This window comes from Melospiza melodia, unplaced genomic scaffold, assembly GCF_035770615.1.
Source record: "Melospiza melodia melodia isolate bMelMel2 unplaced genomic scaffold, bMelMel2.pri scaffold_55, whole genome shotgun sequence".
In the NCBI taxonomy this organism is placed as follows: domain Eukaryota; kingdom Metazoa; phylum Chordata; class Aves; order Passeriformes; family Passerellidae; genus Melospiza; species Melospiza melodia.
Genome location: NW_026948799.1, coordinates 3,366,609 through 3,389,507, shown reverse-complemented (window position 1 = coordinate 3,389,507; position 22,899 = coordinate 3,366,609). Strand labels below are relative to the sequence as shown.

The 22,899-nt window shown below is 50.3% G+C and overlaps 1 pseudogene; it reads left to right on the top strand.

Moving 5' to 3' along the window:
* Window positions 1-286: 286 nt before the first annotated feature.
* LOC134413899 (olfactory receptor 14J1-like) lies at window positions 287-987 on the top strand (annotated as a pseudogene).
* Window positions 988-22,899: the final 21,912 nt, after the last annotated feature.

The window sequence follows — 22,899 nt, the reverse complement described above, 5'->3', positions numbered from 1 at the left end:
TGTCTGTGTATTACAGAGGATGGTGTATGGGAATTGGCTTTGATTTTGGATACAGGGATCTCCTCCAACCCTTCACTATCCTTTTCCCATGAACAGGTCCCCATGGCCAGGCACAGCAAATGTCCAACAGCAGCTCCTCAGGCACTTCCTCCTGCTGGCACTGGCAGACACGCGGCAGCTGCAGCTCCTGCACTTCTGCCTCTTGCTGGGCATCTCCCTGGCTGCCCTCCTGGGCAACGGCCTCATCATCAGCGCCGTAGCGTGTGGCCACCACCTGCACACGCCCATGTTCTTCTTCCTGCTCAACCTGGCCCTCAGCAACCTGGGCTCCATCTGCACCACTGTCCCCAAAGCCATGCATAATTCCCTCCTGGACACCAGGAACATCTCCTATACAGGATGTGCTGCTCAGCTCTTTTTCTTTCTGTTCTTCATCTCAGCAGAGCTTTTCCTCCTGATCATCATGTGCTACGACCGCTACGTGTCCATCTGCAAACCCCTGCACTACGGGACACTCCTGGGCAGCAGAGCTTGTGCCCACATGGCAGCAGCTGCCTGGGCCAGTGCCTTTCTCTATGCTCTCATGCACACAGCCAATACATTTTCCCTGCCCCTGTGCCATGGCAATGTCCTGGGCCAGTTCTTCTGTGAAATTCCCCAGATCCTGAAGGTCTCCTGCTCAAATTCCTACCTCAGGGAACTTAAGGTTATTGTTTTTTCCATCTCTTTAGCATTTGTCTGTTTTGTGTTCATTGTTTTCTCCTATGTGCAGATCTTCAGGGTTGTGCTGAGGATCCCCTCTGAGCAGGGACGGCACAAAGCCTTTTCCACCTGCCTCCCTCACCTGGTTGTGGTTTCTCTGTTCATCAGCACTGCAGCATTTGCCTACCTGAAGCCCCTCTCCATCTCCTCCCATCCCTGGATCTGGCCCTTTCAGTTCTGTACTCAGTGGTGCCTCCGGCCCTGAACCCCCTCATCTACAGCCTGAGGAACCAGGAGCTCAAGGCTGCTGTGAGGAGACTGATGACTGGATGGCTTTGGAAACATTAAACTTCTGGCCCATTTCTGCCAATCACTTGTAATAAAAGTAATTTTAGATACTTCTTGTTGGTTTCATTTTGGAGGTTCTTTTTCTTTGTTTTACTTTTTTAATCATGTCTGATATTGTTGGATTGGATGTGACCTACGCACGCGTGATTTGCGTCAAAGAAGAAAATGTTTTTATATTGTGCGTTCTGTAGTTTATATGCTTTTAACCAAGCATCATCTTAAGTCCTTAATTACATCAAAAAAACTTCTTATATTCATTCGAGTAAAGCTATTAGTATCAATATAATTCGCAAAAGTTTTAGAGAAATTTAATAAGGCTCATATACACATTTACGTATGCACCTAGTCTAGCTTACAAAAATTTGCATGTATCTTTTATAATCTGTTCTCATGCAGATGCCTTGTTTTCTTCCTTGCTATGGATAGACTCTTAAATCATCAATTGTTATTTCATCGATGAATTCAGCTCTCCTTGTAAGCTAGCTGTCCAGTCCCACTATATTGTTCACAGAGAAATGTCATTATTAAAGCCATTTCTCATTTTGTTTCTATCCATCTTCCCTGTGGTCACAGACTGTGTCAATGAGGGGCTGCACTCTCAGTGGCTATAAATGAACTAAAGGATCACCCAGCAGAGTTTCCTTCAGAGATGCCTTTTGTTGCCTTCTCTGGAGCTGCAGCAGCAATGTCTGTGTGCAGAGCTGGGGGCAGATCAGTGCTGGCACAGCATCTGTACCCAGCAGCAGCACTTGATGTTGCCAGTGCTGCTGCTGTGGCCCTGCCCCGCTGCCCTGGTGACCCTGGTGTTGCTGTAGGGCCTGAGTGCTCTCAGGGCCGGGCACAGCCCTGGGGGGTGGCAGTGCAAGGGCTGCAGCAAGGACAGGCCATGGGAACTGCTGGGGCAGCGCTGACACTTCAGGAGAGGCCCTGGGGGCTCCAGGCTCCTTGCCCAGGCTCTCTCAAGAACACACCCAGGCCAATGCTGAGCACAGAAAACCCCCGTGAGCAGCCCCAGGCTGGCTGTGGGCAGGCTGGGGGCAAACAGCATGGCTGGGGCTCTGCAAGGGCCCTGGGGGAGACGGGAAGGAGCAACAGAGCAAGGGCTGATCCATCCCCAGTGCGCTGGACAGCCAAGGGCAGTGTGCCAGAGTCCTCATGGAGCTGCGAACAACATCCCCCCTCTGCAGTCCTGGCCTCTCCCCCAGCTCACACAGGTGCCCCAGTCTTGCAGGCACAGACACGGCAGCACTGCCTCAGCAGCCCCTGTTTGCATTGCACACAGCAGGGGAAGCACCCCCATGCTGTTGGTGTGGGGACATGAACCTGAGGGAGCACAAATGCCATCAGCCCCTCGGGCCAGCAAGGGCTGGGGGACACCAGGGAAACCACTCAGCTTTGTCCTGGCCTCTGCAGTCAGCCAGAAAGTTTTTTTCCATCAGCTGGGAGTTTCCTGTCCCACTGCAGATGCTGTTGCTCAGAGCCAGGGCTGCCTGGCAGCCACCCCCAAACTGCCCTCAGGATTTCCTTTTCTTCCCTTTTGCTTTCTTTACTCTTCTGGTATAAATTTCTTCCTCCCGTTTGCCCAGCCTGGTTCCCTCCCCTGCAAACAGCCCATCCCTGCTTGCCCTTTCCTCTCTGGCCCCACTCCCCATTGCAGTTCCTGACTTGGCCCCATGGGAATGTCCCTTGGGCAGCAGGATCATCCTACAAGTGCTGCAGGAATTGCCTGCAGGCTTCTGCAGTGCCTGGTGCTGCTCCCTTGCCAGAGGCACCCCAGGCCATGGGGGCACATCTGGGCTGCTGTGTCTGGCTCTGGGGCTCCCTGTTCTGGGCAGTGAGGAGGAGCTGCAGAGGCTCTGTAGGACTGAGAGGATGGGCTTTGGGGCTGACAGGAGAAGCTGAGGGACCTGGGCTGCTGGAGCTCCTGAAGAGGAAGCTGTGGGCTCATCATGCAACTGCTGCAAGGGTGGTTCCAGAGAATTTCAGAATCAGCAAGTCTGGAAAAGGCTTTGGAGATCAAGTCCAACCTGTGCCCTGATACTGCCTTGTCTCTCCTGAGCGTCCTCTTATCCAGGATAAACAGCCCCAGCTCCCTCAGCTGCTCCTCATAGCACTTGTGCTCCAGACCCCTCCCCAGCCTTTTTGCCTTTCTCTGGACATGCTCCAGCCCCTCCATGTCCTTCTTAAATCGGGGGGCCCAGAAGTGGACACTGCACTTGAGGTGCTGCTCAACCATTGCCCAGCACAGGGGAAGAGTCCCTGCCCTCGTCCTGCTGGCCACACCATTCCTGATCCATAGGAGTGCCAGGGGTTGGAGGGAAATGGTGAGGAGGTGGGGCAAAAGGATATTGTTTGTCAGCCTGTTGGAGAGCCTTGATTTTCATATCTGTTCAGACTGAATTTGAAGGTGCTGGGCATCAATATCAATTGGACTTTGCTGATATCAATTTATAAACGGGAAAAGAAAGCAGGACAAAACAGTTCTGTCTGTATTGAGTTTGTGAGGGTCCCCAGGATGAGGTGAGAGATGAGAATCTGACTTCATGTTCTCAGAAGGCTGATGTTATGTTATGTTATGTTATGTTATGTTATGTTATGTTATGTTATGTTATGTTATGCTATGTTATGTTAGTCATGTCATGTCATATTATATAACATTACATTACCGAATGCTATACTAAAACCATACTAAAAGATAAGACAGGATACAGACAGAAGGCTTAACAAGAATGATAATCAAAAACTCATGACTGACTCCTCAGAGGCCACCACACCTGATGGTGATTGGTCATTAAGTAAAAATAATTCACAGGAAACCAATCAAACATGCACCTGTTGGTGAACAACCTCCAGACCACATTCCAAAGCAGCAAGCACAGCAGAAGCAATCTGATAATTATTGTTTTCATTCTTTTCTGAGGCTTCTTAGCTTCCCAGGAGAAGAAATCCTGGCAAAAGTATTTTTAAGAAAATATGACAGTGGAAAGTCTGCATTGTTTTCAAAATAGTATATTAAATTTGAATACAATTGAAATATTTCTAAACAACTACAGAAGAATTGAACATTTAAAATATTCCCTGGGCATTTTCTTGTTCGGATATTTTGAACAGATGTTTATCAGCCTTGGTCATTGGATTCATGAACTGAAGAGCTCAAGAAAGAAGAGGTCTCTGGAGGAGTAAAATTCATTAGCAACCTCCAAGTGGCTGAGTATCCATCCCCATCAGAGCAGCAATGAAGAGAAATGGGCACAGCTTTGTGCCTGCCCCAGCTTTGGCATGAGCCCTGGGCCTGGAGCAGGAGCAGCGCTTGAGTGCCCCAAGGCCGCAGCTCTTGTGCTGCCCTGGGCAGATGGGATTGCAGCAGGGGCTGCAGAGCTCTCAGCACCTCAGCCCGAGGGGAGCAGGGCAGCCAGGGAGCCTCCTTTGGCCTTGGCCAAGCACCTTCCCCCATGGCTGGGGCTGAGTCCTGTGGCAGCTGCAGCTGCTGCTGTGCCCTTGCCAGGGGCTGAGGCCGTGGGGCAGTGCCCAGAGCAGCCTGGCCTGAGCAGAGCTGTGGGGCCAGAGCCGGCTGGGCTGGGCTGGGGAGAGGCCCTCGGTGCTGTCCAGAGCTCAGGGCAGCTGGCAGAACTTTCAAGGAGTTGGGCTGGGCTCAGAGAACCTGGCCCAGAAACCATCAGTGTCCATCTCAGCCTGGCTGAGCATGCAGGGGCAGGACTCAGGCCAGGCCTTGTGGGGCAGGGCCAGCGCCTGTGCAAGGCATTGCAAACAGGCATGTGGCCCAGAGAGGAGGCTGCTCTGTGCCCTTGGTAGCATGGACAGAGCAGGGAGGGGGCCCAGGACATTTGTCAGCACCATCCTCTGTGCCCAGCCCTTGGCAGCCCTGGCTGCTGAGCCCATCTTTGGCCTGGGCTGAGTTTGGCTGGGGCCCAGCTCCATCCTCCTGCGAGGCTCAGGGACTGTTCCCAGCCATGGCCAGCCCTGGCTGCCTCTCTGCTGGCCCAGAGGCCGGCAGAGCCCAGGGCAGGGCTGTATGTGCAGCCCGACATCTTCCACGGGCTCTGCAGGAGCTGGCAGAGGCTGCCCAGCAGGGAGGCCATGGGGCACAGACCCCAAGGCTGCTGTGGGCACCACGGCACAGGGGCCGTTCCCAGCCGCAATGCTCCTGGCCTGGGCTGGGCCTGCACAGTGGCTGGGCCACCATGGCTGGGCCAGCACAGGGCCACAAAGGGGCCATGCAGCCACTGCCGGGGCTGACAGCAAGGCTAGGCACACACAAGCAATTGCTGAGCAGGGCCTGCACTGGCCAGGCCTGACTGTGCCAAAGGCAGAGCTCAGCTGTCCTTGGGGGCTGCAGCAACACTCCAGAGCCCAAAGAGCCTCCATGGCTGTGCTGGAGACCAAGGCTGCAGGAGGGAAATGCAGGGCTGCTGTGGGATGGGGAGGGCATTGAATTCCAGCACACACCTCAGCTCTCTGATGATCCCAGCACCATGCTGGGTCCTGTTTCATACTGGAACAGAGCAGATGTTGATGGGACAGGAGCTCTGTGGGGTTGTCAGGGACCTGCAGCTTGCAAGGTGCTCTGCTCTCCCTCAGGTGCTCCTGGAGAGATCCAATCCCAGCTGGGTACTTCAGGGCACAAGTGGCACTGCCTGTTCATGGGCACACAGCTGATGTCTGTCTGGAAAGGGGCACAGGTGTTAATCCCTGTTTCTGTCATAATATACAAGCAAATCTTTATTTTCTCGGTCATTTGAGTACTTTTAAGAACGGCAGTTTTCTCACCAGGAACGGGGATTTCTTGGAAGTGTGCTGATGGCATGAGAAGTAATACTGATCTTCCCATCTACTGTGTAACCAATATTCAATCTATTATTTGATTTCTCTTTCCATCCAATTTTTCCAGCTCTCCTGGTCAAATGGCCATGTCTAAGGACATCTCTTCACTAGACCAGATAGATCTTTATTCTTCCCATTCCTCTCAGATTTCCAACCCCAGATGCTCTCTGGTCATTCAAGTGCCTCTCAACTGACTGGCCGCATGCTTTCAGCTGGAAGAAATTGCCCAATATTGCGTAAGTTCAAATAAATATATAATAAATATAATTTAAATTGTGTTTTTATCTATCACAGAATTACCTCTTGTCTTTGTCTAAAACTGTTCATGTACAGAAATCCCTGGGGGATAGGGGACATGTCACATGCTGCTGGGACATCACAGAGAGCTGATGGAAGAGCTGTGATGGTTAATAAACTGTTCAAATGTTCAACTTGTGTTTGTTGGCAAGAAACCTTTCTGTGCCTCTGAGTGTCACCACTCCCTGAGCCCAAAGGATATAAACCTGATGAGTTGTGGCTCCCACGCCAGGGGTGCTTGGACCTTGACTCTCCACTAGACAGCTCTTCATCCCCTTTTTCTCTTTTCCTCCCTCTGGACATGGAGGAAGCTCCTGATTTCAGCATGTGACTCGTGTGTGCAAAGAGCAAATCTGGGCAGAATCGGGGCAGGGAGGGTTTGGAGGGACCTTGGGATCTCTGCTGGCCACAGAAGATGTTCTCCATTGCTCTGAGAATGTCTGCAGTGGAAAGTGGATTTAATATCCAACAGAGTAATGACTTTTGCATTTGATGGAGCTGTGCCTTCCCTTGGCATTGTTGCCGGACAATGAATGAACATCCCTCTGTGTCTTGGACAGCTCCTTCTTCAAGAAAAACAGGTGGGAGTTGGAGCCAAGGAGCTGTAAGCTGCAGGTGCAGCCTTGGCTGGAGGCAGCTCAGATTTGCACAAGGCTGCTCTGAGTGCCAGGGCTTGGATGGGGGAATGGTGGGGTGGGGGTAGGGACAGAGTCTGATTGATTGTCAGCCATGGAGGGTCTTGATTTTCAAGTCCATTAAAACTGCATGAGGAGGTAGTTGGATTCAGTGACAATTGGAGATTGCACATATCAATTTAATAACAGGGAAATAAAAACCTAAAGAGGACCTAAAATATCTTTTCTCATTGTCTTTTTAAATAGAATATTTTCAGTTTGGGTACACTACTGAATTAACTACAAAGGATTTGAAAATTAAAATGAAATTATTCCCAGGGCTTGGCTTGTTCAGGTGTTCAGAATGTTGATGAGCCCTGGGACGCTTAATTCCTGCACTGAAGAGCTGAAGGCTGAAAAAGCCTCTGGAGCAGGAAAATTCAGCAGCAGCCTCCAAGTTGCTGGGGATGTCAGCAGCCCCCACTGAGGCCATCCCTGCCCAGAGACTGTGGGGGAATGGGCAGACAAGGAGAGCGTCCCTGGGGCTGGGGCAGCACAACTCAGAGGCACCAGCGGCTCCAGCTGGGCAATGGAGTGTGGAATGTGGCTGGGAAAGCCCTGCCTGGGCTGTGCCAAGCAGGACACACAAGCCCTGACCCCCATCCACTAAACAACTCTCTCAAGGAGCAATTTAAACTTAATTACAATTCTTTGCGTACTCTGAGTTGGATTCGCTGGAGAAATACCAACAAAAGATTCTCAGGAGCTCAAAACAACAAAACAGCTTTTACTGGGTACTTTAGAAAATCAGAGAAACTTTGGCAAAAGGTTTAATGTGACATTCAATCAACACAAAACACTTCTCAAAGCATTAACTTGGCCCCTTCACCTTCAGAAACTCTAAGCATGTTCAATTTTAAGTTACTCAAAATTGGCAAGAAGAGGGAATTAGAAGAAGGAAAAGAAAACACAGAGAGAAAGTAATAAAAGAAAATACAGAGGAGCACACACACAGCTACCAACTCCTGGATTCCAGCAGTGTTCAGACAGAAATTCCAAGAGGAGCTAGGGTAAAGATATGTGCATGCCTTGTGGTCAGCCTCAAATTCCCCTTGGTCTTCCTGGGCCCTTCCCCCAGGTGGGACTTCGGGTCATTTGGTCTCTCAGGAGCTGGGCTGGGGGCTGCAGAGGTGGCTGTGGAGAATTGCCTGTGCTGTGCCACGGACTGGCAGACACTGCTGGGCTGGGACAGAGGCGCATGTTTGCTCAGCACCAGAGACACCTTTCCCTTGCTTGTCCCCATCTGTCATCACTGCCACCAGTGATCTGCTGTACCTGGAACCTGGGGACACTTTCCCAGGCCTGTCCCTCAGATAGATCTATTTAAAGTATGAGAAACTTAAGTTTCACTCCCTTTTGAGTCCCTGAGAATTTTTTGGCACACTCTGTGTGACTGAGTCTGATACAAAGAGCACCAAATCCCCAGAGGGTCATTAAAGTCCCTGTGCTGTGTCTGTGCTGCTGAGCTGGGCCGGGCTCCTGGCCCAGAGGCAGCTCCTGGCAAGGGCAGCGCTGCAGAGAGACAGCTCTGGCCAGGAGCAGCTCCCGTGCACAGCCCAGCAGGGCTGGGGCACTGCCAGGGCCCCTCAGGGACACCAGCAGGGCACAGACAGAGCTCACAGGGGCTCAGCACTGGCAGGGGCTGTGGGATGGCCCAGAGGGGGCTGTGTCACAGCAGCTCCTCTGGATCTGTGTCATAGAGGCCCAGGGCAGCTGTGATGTCAGCAAGGGGCTATGTGACAGGCCAGAGTGGGCTGTGTGAGGTCACAGATTGGGCTGTGACATCACAGAGTTTGTTGTGTGAGGCCATTGAGCAGCTATGGCATCATGTAGGGAACTGTGTGACAGGACAGAGCAGGCTGTGAGATCATGGAATACCTGTATGACATCACAGAGGGGGCTGTGAGGTCAGAGTGTGTGCTGTGACATTACAGAGTGGCAGTATCACATCACAGACAGGGTTTGGGACATCACTGAGGGGATTGTGACAGCACAGAACTGCCTGTGATGTCATAGAGTAGGGTATGAGGCCATAGAGCAAATTCTGCCATTCTAGAGTGTGGAACTGGGGCATCTGTGAGTGGGTTGTGACATCACTGGGTGACTGAGTAACATCATAGAGCCGGCGGTGAAATCACAGTACAGATTATGAAATCATAAGGTGACTTTGTGACATCACAGAGACTTCTGTGACATCACAGAGCAGCTGTATCACATCAGAGGGTGGCATCTCAGAGTTGGCTGTGTGACATCACAGGAGCTGTGTGACATCACAGGGGCTGCGTGAGGTCCCTGGGGAGGTCACTCTGCCCCAGCCCCCCTCACAGCTCCCCTCAGAGCAGTCCAACCCTGCTCATGCACAGCGGGGTCCTCTGTCCCCCCAGGTCCCCCCACCCCTGGCCCCGCAGCCTCCCCCAGAGGATGTTCCACGAGATCGACCCCAGAGCCTGACACGGGGACAGGGGGCCAGGGCCCTGGGGGTGGCACAGGGGAATAGGGACGCCCTGGCAGTGTCCCCGTGTTCCCCAGGGCCAGAGCCTGGGCCAGGGCTCCTTCACCCTGTTACAAACGAGGCCCAAGAGTGCTGAAAAATCCCCAGCAAGGGAACAGCAAAAACCAGATTGAATATTAAGGGACAGCAGCACAAAGTTCCTTGGCAAGAGTCACTCTGCTCCTGACTGGACACTTCAGGCACACCAGGGAAACAAAGCAACAACAAAACCAAACAGAATCCAGAAAATCAAACCAGAAATTAACCCAGAACTGTCCCTGTGTTTGTGTGTGACACAAGGACAGTGAGGGCAAAGATCAAAGGAATATGGCCTAAAAGCTTCCCTGAGCTCAAACTTAACAGGACTTAACTGATACCTTAACCTTAACTGATACTTTCAACTTGACAATTTAGCAAAAGAGCAGAGCGTAACAGCATTTAACCTAACTTAAACCTATGACTTTGCAATTTAAGAGAGGAATAACACTTTACAATACTTAACTTATATTAAAGGTAACAACTCAGCAACTAAGAACAACTCTTAGCAGCATTTATCTTCACGTAGACCGTGTGATTTAACTTACCTAAAAGCCTGACTGACTCAGCTATCCAAGGCACTCCAACCCCTCAGAGAGCAGCATTTCTGCCACATTTCCCCAGCACAGGCACTCCTGTGTGCACACAGACACAAAGAGTCAGTGCAAGGCACCTGTGAGCAATTCCCCTGAGGGCAGGAAATGCTCCCTGTGGATGCTTCGGCATCTCCCCAGCAGGTGAAGGGTTGAGCCTGGAGGAGCGGGAGGGATCGGCCCAGGCTCTGTTGTTGTTCAGGATCCCTGAGTGCAGAAAACGGGAGAGTTCCCGGCTGGGAGAGGCCCCACTCAGAGGGAGTCGCTGGCCCAGGAGAGCTCCAAGGGCTCCTTTTGGAATGCTGTTTGCAGGGCCCCAAGAAAGGGGCTTCAGTCCCAGCAATGGCTCATCCTGGCCACACTTGGCACCAACAGCTTTCTTTGGCAGTGTGAGAACAGGGATGTTGTGCCACTGAGGGAACAAAAACAGTTTCCAGGCTGCTCCTAGAGAAGCCAGGAGCTGGTTGGGCAGCAGCAGTGGCTGGAGCAGACAGTGTTTGTGATGAACTGCAGAGGACCATGGAGAGCATTGTGACACTTTGGGGTGTCAGGGAACCAAGGGACCATTGTGACACTGTGAGACCCCATGGAGCCAAACATCCATTGTGACATTGCAAGGCCTCATGGAACCATGGACAGATTATTAAGATACATCACAGCCTCATGGAACCAAGGGGCATGTGACACTGAGAGGCAACATTGAATCATGGAGACCGTTGTGATACTATGAGGCCCCATGGAACAAGCAAAGCATTGTGACACTGTGAGGCCTCATGGAACCAGTGAGACCATTGTGACCCTGGAACCCCACAGAACCAAGAAGACCATTGTGATACTGTGGGGTCTTGTGAAACCAAGAGGCCTTTGTGACACTGCAGGACTGCATGGAACCAAAGGTCCATTCTGACACAGAGGGGCTTCCTGTCATCAATGGTCGATTGTGACACTGTGGAGCCAAAGGAGATCATTGTAACACTGCAAACCTCCAGGGTCCAAAGGTCCATTGTGACATTGCAGGCCTCATGTAACAGAGGAGCTGCATGACATTGTGGGGCCTGGGGCACAACAGAGATCATTGTGACACTGCAAGGCCTCATGGAACCAAGGTGTCATTGTGACACTATAGGGTATGATAAAACTAAGGGAATGTGGAACAGGTCTGGCTGGTTTGGCCTCCTGGGCCCCCTTACTGGTCCAGCTGAACATGGCATGTTGAGGGTCTCTTCTCATCTGCTGCTGAAACACTGGGGCTCTCTGATTTCCTTGCTATGGTAAAGATCTGTCCTTCTCCTCCAGGCACCCATGGCCAGAATTGGGATTTCACCTCCAACATTGCCTTTTGTGAGAGACTGGAGGAGACTGTTGGCTCAAAACATTTCATGTGTGGGGAATGAAAAGGCAGGTCCAGCCTTGCCCTGCCCTGTAGCCCCAATTTCCCCAGAGCCTCTCTCCCAGCCCAGCAGTGTCTGCCAGTCGCTGGCACAGCACAGGCAATGCTCCACAGCCACCTCTGCAGCCCCCAGCCCAGCTCCTGAGAGACCAAATGAGCCCAAGTCCCACCTGGGGGAAGGGCCCAGGAAGACCAAGGGGTATTTGAGGCTGACCACAAGGCAAGCACACATCTTGGCCCTACCTCCTCTTGGAATTTCCATCTGAATACTGCTGAAATGCAGGAGCTGGTAGCTATGTGTGTTTCTCTGTGTCTTTTTTGTCTTTCTTGCTTTCTATGTCTTTTTCTTCAGTTTCTGTGCTCCTGCAAATTTTGATTAACTTAAAATTGAACAGACTTATGGTTTGTGAGGTTGAATGGGCCAAGTCAACACTTTGAGAAGTGTTTTTTGTTGACTGAATGTCTGTCATTGTTTGACATAAGAAGAATTTTAAAAAGTAATACAAAACTTTTTGTGTAACTGACAATCTGTTAAACCACTAAGATACTGAACACGCCTCTGTGAAATACATATGTTAAAGATCAAAAAGCCCTGGAACCTCCTCTTTCTTTTCCAGTCAACAAAGAAGCAGCGAGCCCCAGCTTCCATTTCAACCAAACCAAACCAAACCAAGCAACCCTGCCATGGGCTGAGCCCCTTCCCTCCTCCCCAGGCTGCCCCCCTTCACATTGGCCCCATTCTAACCAAACCAAACCTCAACAACTACCAAACAGGAAAACAAAAGAGGCTACAAAACCCCAACCAGAACAAAGCCAGGCACAGCTATTAAAATCTTACCACCAAGTCCCCTCCCCCCAAAACATCTAAAACACAAACCCCTACAACCTACAACCTGTAAAAAATAAACCTACAACTAAAATTAAACACAAAAAACCCCAAAACTATCAATAAAACCAATTCTAACACAACCCAACCACAATTTCCACCAGAAGTTACTGGCAGGTCAGGTGTTAACCCTTTCTATACATCAATCCTCTCTCAAGTAAAAGGAAAACAAAATACAAGCATTTCAAAAAGCAACATAAAATCATGAAAATCAATAAAGGAGAAATGAACTCCCCCAAAAGAAAACCGAAGAAAAAATACCTTAATCTTAAAACTAAAATCCTCTTATAAACTATAAAGAAAATAGTCTTTTTCATTAAAACACAAAAAACTATTAAATATAAAAAAATTGAAATTTTTATAATGCAAAAACCTCCATACTGAAATAAACAAATGTTAAAATAACTGTAATTTCATCGAAAGTTCATACAGAAATTAAAATGTAATCCAGCATCGCCAAGAGAAGATCTCTATTCCCAGAGATAAAAAAAAAATTAAAATTATATAAAAAAGATTTTTACCTTTAAAGTATTATTCTTTTAAACAATACCCCATAAGTCAACATGGCCCATCAACAAGCTGTAAAAAAGCTTCTGGCAATAAAAACAACTTCACAGTGTTATGTTTGCCCAATTATCCCATCGTAAAAAAACCAAACAATATTAACAGTAGTAGCAATTTTAATTGAATAGTTAAAATAAAAAAAATAAAATTGGATACAATATAATTTGATTAAAATAAGGGGTAATTTGGTTCCAATAATAGCGCATAAGCAAAAGATAACCGCGGAGTACGGAGGGCAGGGTTTTGGGACCCTTGCCACATCACGTACAAGATTGCCAAGTGAAAATCACCCCTTATATGCCATGTGTCAATGCCATCTCCTCCTATTTTCGGTTCGTCATATCTCTATCTCCGCCTTCATTACCACCTTTACCACGCATGTGCCGCCACTTGGTTTGGTGGTCGCACAAGTCTTTGGGGGTCGTCACTGATGAAGGCCCTGTAGTCTTCTTCGTTGTCCTTTAATTCACCTTTGGGTTACACAAGCCAGTACAATGTAAGCCAAGACTAACATATCACTGCATCTATATATCAAGGCGACAAATCCCTTATAATTAGCATTTTCTGGGACCCAACCAGATTTTGCTTCCTTTCTGCTCATTTTTAGCAACTGTATCTTCAGCTTCTTTCCTCCTGTCCTTGTGAACATCTGCCGGGAGGGGGGGGTGGTGGGGCCCCTCCTCTCCCCCTCTTCTTTGGCATTACTACTTTTAACTGTTTTATTATTCCCAGATATTAATTACTGTATCAATATTGATTACTGTTACAATTTTTATCAGCACGAATCATACCTATTTATCACAACAATAACAAAGTCCTCCAGACCACTGTTATCCATGACAAAATTAATAACCACAAAACCGCTAATTTTTCCTCTTGTAAAAGAATCTCCAAAACCTTAAAAAGAAAAACTTGTCTCCCAAAGTAAACTAAAACAGGACTATTTTAAAAATAGTAAATAACTAGAAATTTTAGGTTTCGTTTCCTTACATTGCCAGTAAAAATAACGTTGTAAAAAAAAGGTGTTCTAAAGAGTTTATTTCAATTCTTACTACCTTTTTCCTTTTAGTTACTTTTAATAAAATTTTATTTCTACCCTTTAAATATTTTAAGCCTGATTTACCTTTCTTGCACTCCTATCTCACAACAAAATAAATACATAAATAATTAATTGACAATAAAACCCACCACATTCATCGATACGTTAATTAAGAAATCTCAAGATTAGAAAAATCTTGAATTAACAAGCCAAAACCACTACAGTGTCATAATAAACCTTTTGCCAAAGTTTCACCGATTTTCTAAAGTACCCAGTAAAGGCTGTTTTGTTGTTTTGAGCTCCTGAGAATCTCTTGCTGGTATTTCTCCAGTGAGTCGAACTCAGAGAACACAAAAAATTGTAACTCCTTTTAAATGTCTCCTTGGGAGAGTTGTTTGAGGGATGGGAGTCAGGGCTTGTGTGTCCTACTTGGCACAGCCCAGGCAGGGCTTTCCCAGCCACATTCCACACTCCAGTTCCCAGCTGGAGCCGCTGGTGCCTCTGAGTTGTGCTGCCCCAGCCCCAGGGACGCTCTCCTTGTCTGCCCATTCCCCCACGGTCTCTGGGCAGGGATGGCCTCAGTGGGAGCTGCTGACATCCCCAGCAACTTGGAGGCTGCTGCTGAATTTTCCTGCTCCATAGGCTTTTTCAGCCTTCAGCTCTTGAGTGCAGGAATTCAGTGTCCCAGGGCTCATTAACACTCAGAACACCTTACAAGCCAAGCCTCTGGGAATAATGTGATTTCAGTTTCCAAATAATTTGTAGTTACGTAGATCTCAGTAGTGTATTCAAAGTGAATACATGATATTTAAAAAGACAGTGAGAAAACATTTTAGGTCCTGTTTAGTTTTTTTTTTCCTGGTTATTCATTGAGATATGCAATCTCCAATTGGCATTGAATCCAACTATCTCCTCATGCAGTTTGAATGGATATGAAAATCAAGACCCTTCATTGCTGACAATCAATCAGACTCTGTCCCTACCCTCACCCCACCATTCCCCCATCCAAGCCCTGGCACTCAGAGCAGCCTTGTGCAAATCTGAGCTGCCTCCAGCCAAGGCTGCACCTGCAGCTTACAGCTCCTTGGCTCCAACTCCCACCTGCTTTCCTTGAAGAAGGAGCTGCCTGAGACACAGAGGGATGTTCATTCATTGTCTGGCAACAATGCCAAGGGAAGGTACAGCCCCATCAATGCAAAAGTCATTACTCTGTTGGATATTAAATCCACTTTCCATTGCAGACATTCTCAGAGCAATGGAAAACCTTCTGAGTCCAGTACAGATCCCAAGGTCCCTCCAAACCCTCCCTGCCCCGATTCTGCCCAGATTTGCTCTTTGCACACACGAGTCACATGCTGAAGCCAGGAGCTCCCTCCATGCCCAGAGGGAGGAAAAGAGAGAAAGGGGATGAAGAGCTCTCCTGTGCAGAGCCAAGGTCCATGTGCAGCCCCTGCAATGGGAACCGCAACTCATCAGGTTTGTGTCCTTTGGGCTCAGGGAGTGGTGACACTCAGAGGCACAGAAAGGTTTCTTGCCAACAAACACACGTTGAATGCAGTCTCACTTCCACAGCCACTGGAGCTGACCGGTGGGCTAGCCGTTCCTGGAGTGACCAGTGGAGACTACAAATCCCGCCACTCCCAGGTTCTTGGCAAGAAACCCTTAGTAGTGGCTCCATCTGTGGTGTGGTGATGCAGCGAGAGCAGGACTGTGAAGAACTGAGGTAATGGAATGAAGGAGTGGACACGCGTGTGGATGCCAAGGCGCTTTTTTAGCCCAGGTGGGGCCAGTGACGGTGTCAGGTAAAAACTGTTAGGGAGGCACTTAAAAAGGGGATGGGGGCAACAAAAGAGACACGAGGGACCAATGAGCAAAACCCAGGGGAGCTGTGAGTGACACAACTGAACCAATAGGAAGGGCCCAGGGGACGCGAAAGGCTGAAGGGAAAAATCATGTTCTAGGTGAGGGATGATTGACATAGAAGATTCTCGACATGAGAGGGGACGGTTACAATGATTGACAGGCAACAGGTGGGAGGAACAAACCATTAGGAGGGAGAACATGGAGGGAAGAGAGGGTCAAACCAAATTCTTAACTTTTAAAAAAGAACCAACTTTACAATAAACCCATATAAAACACACACAATGCTACAGTTTAATATCCCTCACAGCTCTTTCCTCAGCTCTCTGTGATGTACCAGCAGCATCTGAAATGTCCCCCATCCCCAAGGGATTTCTGTACATAACAGTTTTAGGCAAAGACATAGGAAAAATTAGGTGATAGATATAAACACAAATAAGATGTTGACTAACATGATATTTATTTGAACTTCAGAAATATGGGGCAACTCTCTGCACCTCAAAGCATGAAACCAGTCATTTGACAAGCACTTGAAAGACCAGAGAGCATCTGGAGGAGAAAATCAAAAAACAGCAAGGTGGACATCGATCCAGCTGCTCTAGTGAAGGGGCATCCTTAGACATGGCCATCTAACCAGAAGAGCTGGAAACAGATGAAGGAAGATTGAGAGGAAGTAATACACTGGATATTGGTGACACAAGTCCACAGGAAGATCAGTATTTGTTCTTCTGCCATCGTTACACTTCCAGGAAGTTCCTGTTCCTGGTGGGAAAAATTTGCCATGGCTTAAAAGTACTCAAATGACCCAGGTAACAAAGATCCATTTGTATATTAGGAAACTAACCAGTATTAAAACCTCTGCTCCTTTCCAGGCAGACATCAGTTGTGTACCCATGGACAGGCAGTGCCACTTGTGCCCTGAGGTGCCCAGCTGGAATTGGATCTCTCAGAGAGGAACTGAAGGAGAGCAGAGCACCTTGCAAGCTGCAGGTCCCTGACAGCCCCGCAGGGCTCCTGTCCTATTACAGCATCCTGAGTGGGTCGTTGCTGGTGAGAGAAGGACAGGAAATCTTGTTTCTTGATCAGAAGGCTGGATTTATTGATATATAATATATAATACATTATGACTATACTAAATAGAATAAGGAAAGAAGTTTGCAGATGCTTGCTAAGCTAAGAATAGAAAGAAAAGAATTCTATAACAAAGTTGTGTCCAGGGACTCTGTCCCCAGCTTGCACTTTGTGATTGGCCCTTAATTATAAACATAGGAACATGAGCCAATCAAAATTCAAAATAGGTGCATCCTATTGCATTTCACAGCAGCTGAAAACAATTGTTTACATTCTCTTCTGAGGCCTCTGCCTTCCAGAAGACGCAGAAATCTGAAAGAAAGGATTTCTGTGAAAAAATGTCTGTGACACTGTCCCATCAACATCTGCTCTGCTCCAGTCTGAAACAGGGCCCAGAATCGTGATGGGATCATCAGAGAGCTGAGGTGTGTGCTGGAATTCAATGCCCTCCCCTGTTTTTCGGAGAAAAGAAGAAACCTCACAACTTTGTAAAAGTTGTAAAGCCCGGTATGCTTTTATTACGACGTGCGCCGGACGCATGTCCCCCAAAAAGGCATGTGTGCCTCAGAAGACCTCGTGTCTTCTTTTATCCCCCTTCCAAATGCATATGCATACTGTTTCACAATAAGTTCATACATATTCATTCCGCGTGATATTTAGCACCAGTTCTTCTTTATCAAAGGAACTTCTAAGTCGGGGGCAAATCAACCTTGTGGTCTTTTCTGTTTTTCTTTCTCTGTCTCCTTGCTGTCTCGGCATGCGAGTTTTTCCTTCAGCTTTGGCCTCACAGACATTACACCTTTCTTAGACACTTCACCTAATTAAGAATGGATCTTTACTCTGTCTCACTCCATCCCGCAGCAGCCCTGCATTTCCCTCCTGCAGCCTTGGTCTCCAGCACAGCCATGGAGGCCCTTTGGGCTCTGGACTGTTGCTGCAGCCCCCAAGGGCAGCTGAGCTCTGCCTTTGGCACAGTCAGGCCTGGCCAGCGCAGGCCAAGTTCAGCAATTCCCTGTGTGTGTCTGACCTCGCTGTCAGCTCCGGCAGTGGCTGCGTGGCCCCTTTGTGGCCCTGTGCAGGCCCACCCATGGTGTCCCAGCCCCTGTGCAGGCCCAGCCCAGGCCAGGAGCATTGCGGCTGGGAACGGCCCCTGTGCCGTGGTGCCCACAGCAGCCTTGGGGCTCTGTGCCCCATGGCCTCCCTGCTGGGCAGCCTCTGCCAGCTCCTGCAGAGCCCGTGGAAGATGTCGGGCTGCACAGACAGCCCTGCCCCGGGATCTGCCTGCCTCTGGGCCAGCAGAGAGGCTGGCCAGGTCTAGCCATGGCCGAGAACAGTCCCTGAGCCCCGCAGGAGGATGGAGCTGGGCCCCAGCCAAACTCAGCCCAGGCCAAAGCTGGGCTCAGCAGCCAGGGCTGCCAAGGGCTGGGCACAGAGGCTGGCACTGACAAATGTCCTGGGCCCCCTCCCTGCTCTGTCCATGCTACCAAGGGCACAGAGCAGCCTCCTCTCTGGGCCACTTGCCTGTTTGCAATGCCTTGCACAGGCGCTGGCCCTGCCCCACAAGGCCTGGCCTGAGTCCTGCCCCTGCGCGTTCAGCCAGGCTGAGATGGACACTGATGGTTTCTTGGCCAGGCTCTCTGAGCCCAGCCCAGCTCCCTGCAAGCTCTGTCAGCTGCCCTGAGCTCTGGGCAGCACCAAGGGCCTCTCCCTAGACCAGCCCAGCCGGCTCTGGCCCCACAGCTCTGCTCAGGCCAGGCTGCTCTGGGCACTGCCCCACGGCCTCAGCCCCTGGCAAGGGCACAGCAGCAGCTGCAGCTGCCACAGGACTCAGCCCCAGCCATGGGGGAAGGTGCTTGGCCAAGGCCAAAGGAGGCTCCCTGGCTGCCCTGCTCCCCTCGGGCTGAGGTGCTGAGAGCTCTGCAGCCCCTGCTGCCATCCCATCTGCCCAGGGCAGCACAAGAGCTGTGGCCTTGGAGCCCTCAAGCGCTGCTCCCGCTCCAGGCCCAGGGCCCATGCCAAAGCTGGGGCAGGCACAAAGCTGTGCCCATTTCTGTTCATTTCTGCCCTTGTGGAGATGGGTTCTCAGCCACTTGGAGTTTGATGATGAATTTCCCTACTGCAGAGGCCTCTTCTTTTTTGAGCTCTTCAGTTCAGGAGTTCATGGGAAAAGGCTCATAAACATTTGTTCACAACGCCTGATCAAGAAAAGCCACAGGAAATACTCTAGATTTTCAATTCTTTCGTGGTTAATAACACACATTTCTGAAGTGTATTCATATTGAATAAACTATATTGAAAGCAATGAAGAAAGAATTGATTTATCCTGTTAAGTTTTCTTTTCCTGTTTATAGGCCGATATCAGTAATGTTATTAGTAAATGATATCAATATCTTTTGATATTGACCCCCAGCACCTTCTAATGCTGTCTGAATAAATATTAAAATCAAGAGCTTTAAAGCTGATGATCAGTAACGCTTTGTTCCCCCCACTTACCCACCATTTCCCTCATCCAAACCCTGGGAATCCTATGGATCAGGAACAAGCGACTCACCATCCCTGCAGGTGTTTAAGGAAAGACTGGATGTGGCACCCGGTGCTACGGTCTGGGTGATAAGGTGATGTTACATTCCAGGTTGGACTGGATGCTCTCCAAGGTCCTTTCCAGCCTGGTTGATTCTCTGATGATTGTGACACTGCAGGGCCCTGAGCAAGCAAGGGGCCATTGTGACACTAAGCAAGAGCCCTGGTGGCACTAAGGGGACAATGGTGACACGTTGTGTGACATGGCAGCACAGATCCAAGGGGCCATTGTGACACTGTGGGGCTGAATGGAAGCAAGGAGTCCATTGTGACAGTCTGGGTCCTGCTGGAACCACAGAGGCCACTGTGACTCTGCATGGCCTTGTGGAACCAAGGGGCCATCGTGCCACTGACGAACCAAGGACAGTTTCCAGGGAGAGCCTGGAAACAATGGAATCGAGGGGCCGTTGCACCATTGCAGGGACTCTGGGAACTGAGGGAACAATTGTGACACTGTGGTGCCCCGTGGAACCAAGGATCTCTGGTGACACTGCAGTATCTTCTGTCACCAGAGCTCCATTGTGACACTGTAGCACCAAGGAATTCATTATGGCACTCTGAGGCCTCATGGAATCAAGAAGCCTCTGTGACCCTGCAGGGCCTTGTGGAACCATGGAGAGCATTGTTACAGAGCAGAACCTGGTGTCACGATAGGCCCATTGTGACACTGTAGGGCCCCATGGAACCAAGAGACCAATGCTACTCCTCAGGGACTCCTGGAACGAAGGAAACATGTTGGACACCGTGGTGGCCATTGGGATCAAGAGGCCCTTGCGACACACAAGGAGAGCATTGCTGTACTGCCAGACCTCGTGGAACCAAGGATCCATTGTGACACTGCAGGACATTGGGGGCCACAGTGGCATTGTGACACTGCGGGGTCCAAGGATCCAAGGGAATTTGTGACACCAAGGGGTCCCATGGAACCAAAGGGACATTGTGACACTGGGAGGCCTCATGGAATCATGGCGACCATTGGGATGCTTTGGGGCCTCATGGAACATTGGTGACACCAATTTGGCTGGGAGTGTTGATCTGCTGCAGGGTAGGAGGGCTCTGCACAGGTCCCTGGACAGGCTGGATCCAGGACCCAAATCCAACAAGGTGAGGTTTAACAAGTCCAAGTGCCAGGTTCTGCACTTTGGCCACAACAACCACTGCAGCACTGCAGGCGGGGGACAGAGTGGCTGGAGAGCGGCCAGGCAGAAAGGGACCTGCAGGGACTGATGGACAGCAGGCTGGACAGGAGCCAGCAGTGTGCCCAGGTGGGCAAGAAGGCCAATGGCTCCTGGCCTGGATCAGGAATGGTGTGGCCAGAAGGAGCAGGGCAGGGATTCTTCCCATGTGCTCAGCACTGGTTGGGCAGCACCTCGAGTGCTGTGTCCAGTTGTAAGCCCCCCGCGACGAGCAAAAAGAAAAAAATTTTGTTGCAGGGAAAAGTAAAGAAAGCAAAGGTAATGGAGAGGAAATGCTCAGGGCAGTTTGGGGGTGGCTGCCAGGCAGCCCTGGCTCTGAGCAACTGCGTCTGCAGTGGCACAGGAAACACCCAGCTGATGGGAACAAACTCTCTGGCTGACTGCAGAGGCCAGGACAGAGCTGAGGGGTTTCCCTGGTGTCCCCAAGCCCTTGCTGGCCCCAGGGGCTGATGGCATTTGTGCTCCCTCAGGTTCATGTCCCCACACCAACAGCATGGGGGTGCTTCCCCTGCTGTGTGCAATGAAAACAGGGTCTCCTAAGCCAGTGCTGTCACGTGTCTGTGCTTGCAAGGATGGGGCACCTGTGTGAGCTGGGGGAGACGCCAGGGCTGCAGAGGGGGATGTTGTTGGCAGCTCCATGAGGACGCTCTGGGACGCTGCCCTGGACTGTCCAGCGCACTGGGGATGGATCAGCCCCTGCTCTGCTGCTCCTTCTCATCTGCCCCAGGGCCCTTGCAGAGCACCAGCCATGCTGTTTGCCCCCAGCCTGCCCACGGCAAGCATGCGGCTGATCAGGGGGGTTTTCTGTGCTGAGCATTGGCCTGGGTGTGTTCTTGAGAGAGCCTGGGCAGGGAGCCTGGAGCTCCCAGGCCCTGGCCTGTGGCGTCAGCACTGCCTCAGCAGTGCCCATGGCTTGTCCCTGCTGCAGCCCCGGCACTGCCACCCCCAGGACTGTGCCTGGCCCTGAGAGCACTCAGGCCCTATAGCAACGCCAGGGCCACCAGGGCAGCGGGGCAGGGCCACGGCAGCAGCACTGGCAACACCAAATGCTGCTGCTGCTGGGCACAGCTGCTGTGCCAGCCCTGATCTGCCCCCAGCTCTGCACACAGACATTGCTGCTGCAGCTCCAGAGAGGCAACAAAAGGGCATCTCTGAAGAAAACTCTGCTGGGAGATCCTTTAGTTCCTATAAAGCCACCAAGAACACAGCCCCTCATTGACACAGTCTGTGACCACAGGAAAGATGGAGAGAAACAAAATGAGGAATGGTACAAACAATGACGTTTCTTTGAGGACAATATGATAAAACTAATATAAAGGGAAAAAATCCACAATCAAACCATAAATAAGATGGCGTTCATTACAAGTAATTTGTAGAAATTGGCCAGCAGTTTAATATTCCTGAAAGCATCCAGTCATCAGTGTACACACTGCAGCCTTGAGCTCCTGGTTCCTCAGGCTGTAGATGAGGGGGTTCAGGGCTGGAGGCATCACCAGGTACAGAACTGACAGGGCCAGATCCAGGGATGGGGAGGAGATGGAGAGGGATTTCAGGTGAGCAAACACTGAAGTGCTGATGAACAGAGAGACCACAACCAGGTTAGGAAGGCAGGTGGAAAAGGCTTTGTGCCATCCCTGCTCAGACGGGATCCTTAGCACAACCCTGAAGATCTGCACATAGGAGAAAACAATGAAAACAAAGCATCCAAATACCAAACAGGCACTTAGAGCAATGAGCCCAAGTTCCCTGAGATAGGATTTGGAACAGGAGAGTTTGAGGATCTGGGGGATTTCACAGAAGAACTGGCCCAGGACATTGCCCTGGCACAGGGGAAGGGAAAATGTATTGCCTGTGTGCATGAGAGCATAGAGAAAGGGACTGGCCCAAGCAGCTGCTGCCATGTGGGCACAAGCTCTGCTGCCCAGGAGGGTCCCGTAGTGCAGGGGTTTGCAAATGGACACGTAGCAGTCGTAGCACATGATGGTCAGGAGGTAATGCTCTGTTACACCATAGAATACAAAAAAGAAAACCTGTGAAGCACATCCAGTGTAGGAGATGTCCCTGGTGTCCCAGAGAAAATTGTGCATGGCTTTGAAGACAGTGGTGCAGATGGAGCCCAAGTCGCTGAGGGCCAGATTGAGCAGGAAGAAGAACATGGGCGTGTGCAGGTGGTGGCTGCAGGCTACGGCGCTGATGATGAGGCCGTTGCCCAGGAGGGCAGCCAGGGAGATGCCCAGCAAGAGGCAGAAGTGCAGGAGCTGCAGCTGCCGCGTGTCTGCCAATGCCAGGAGGAGGAAGTGCCTGATGGAGCCGCTGTTGGACGTTTGCTG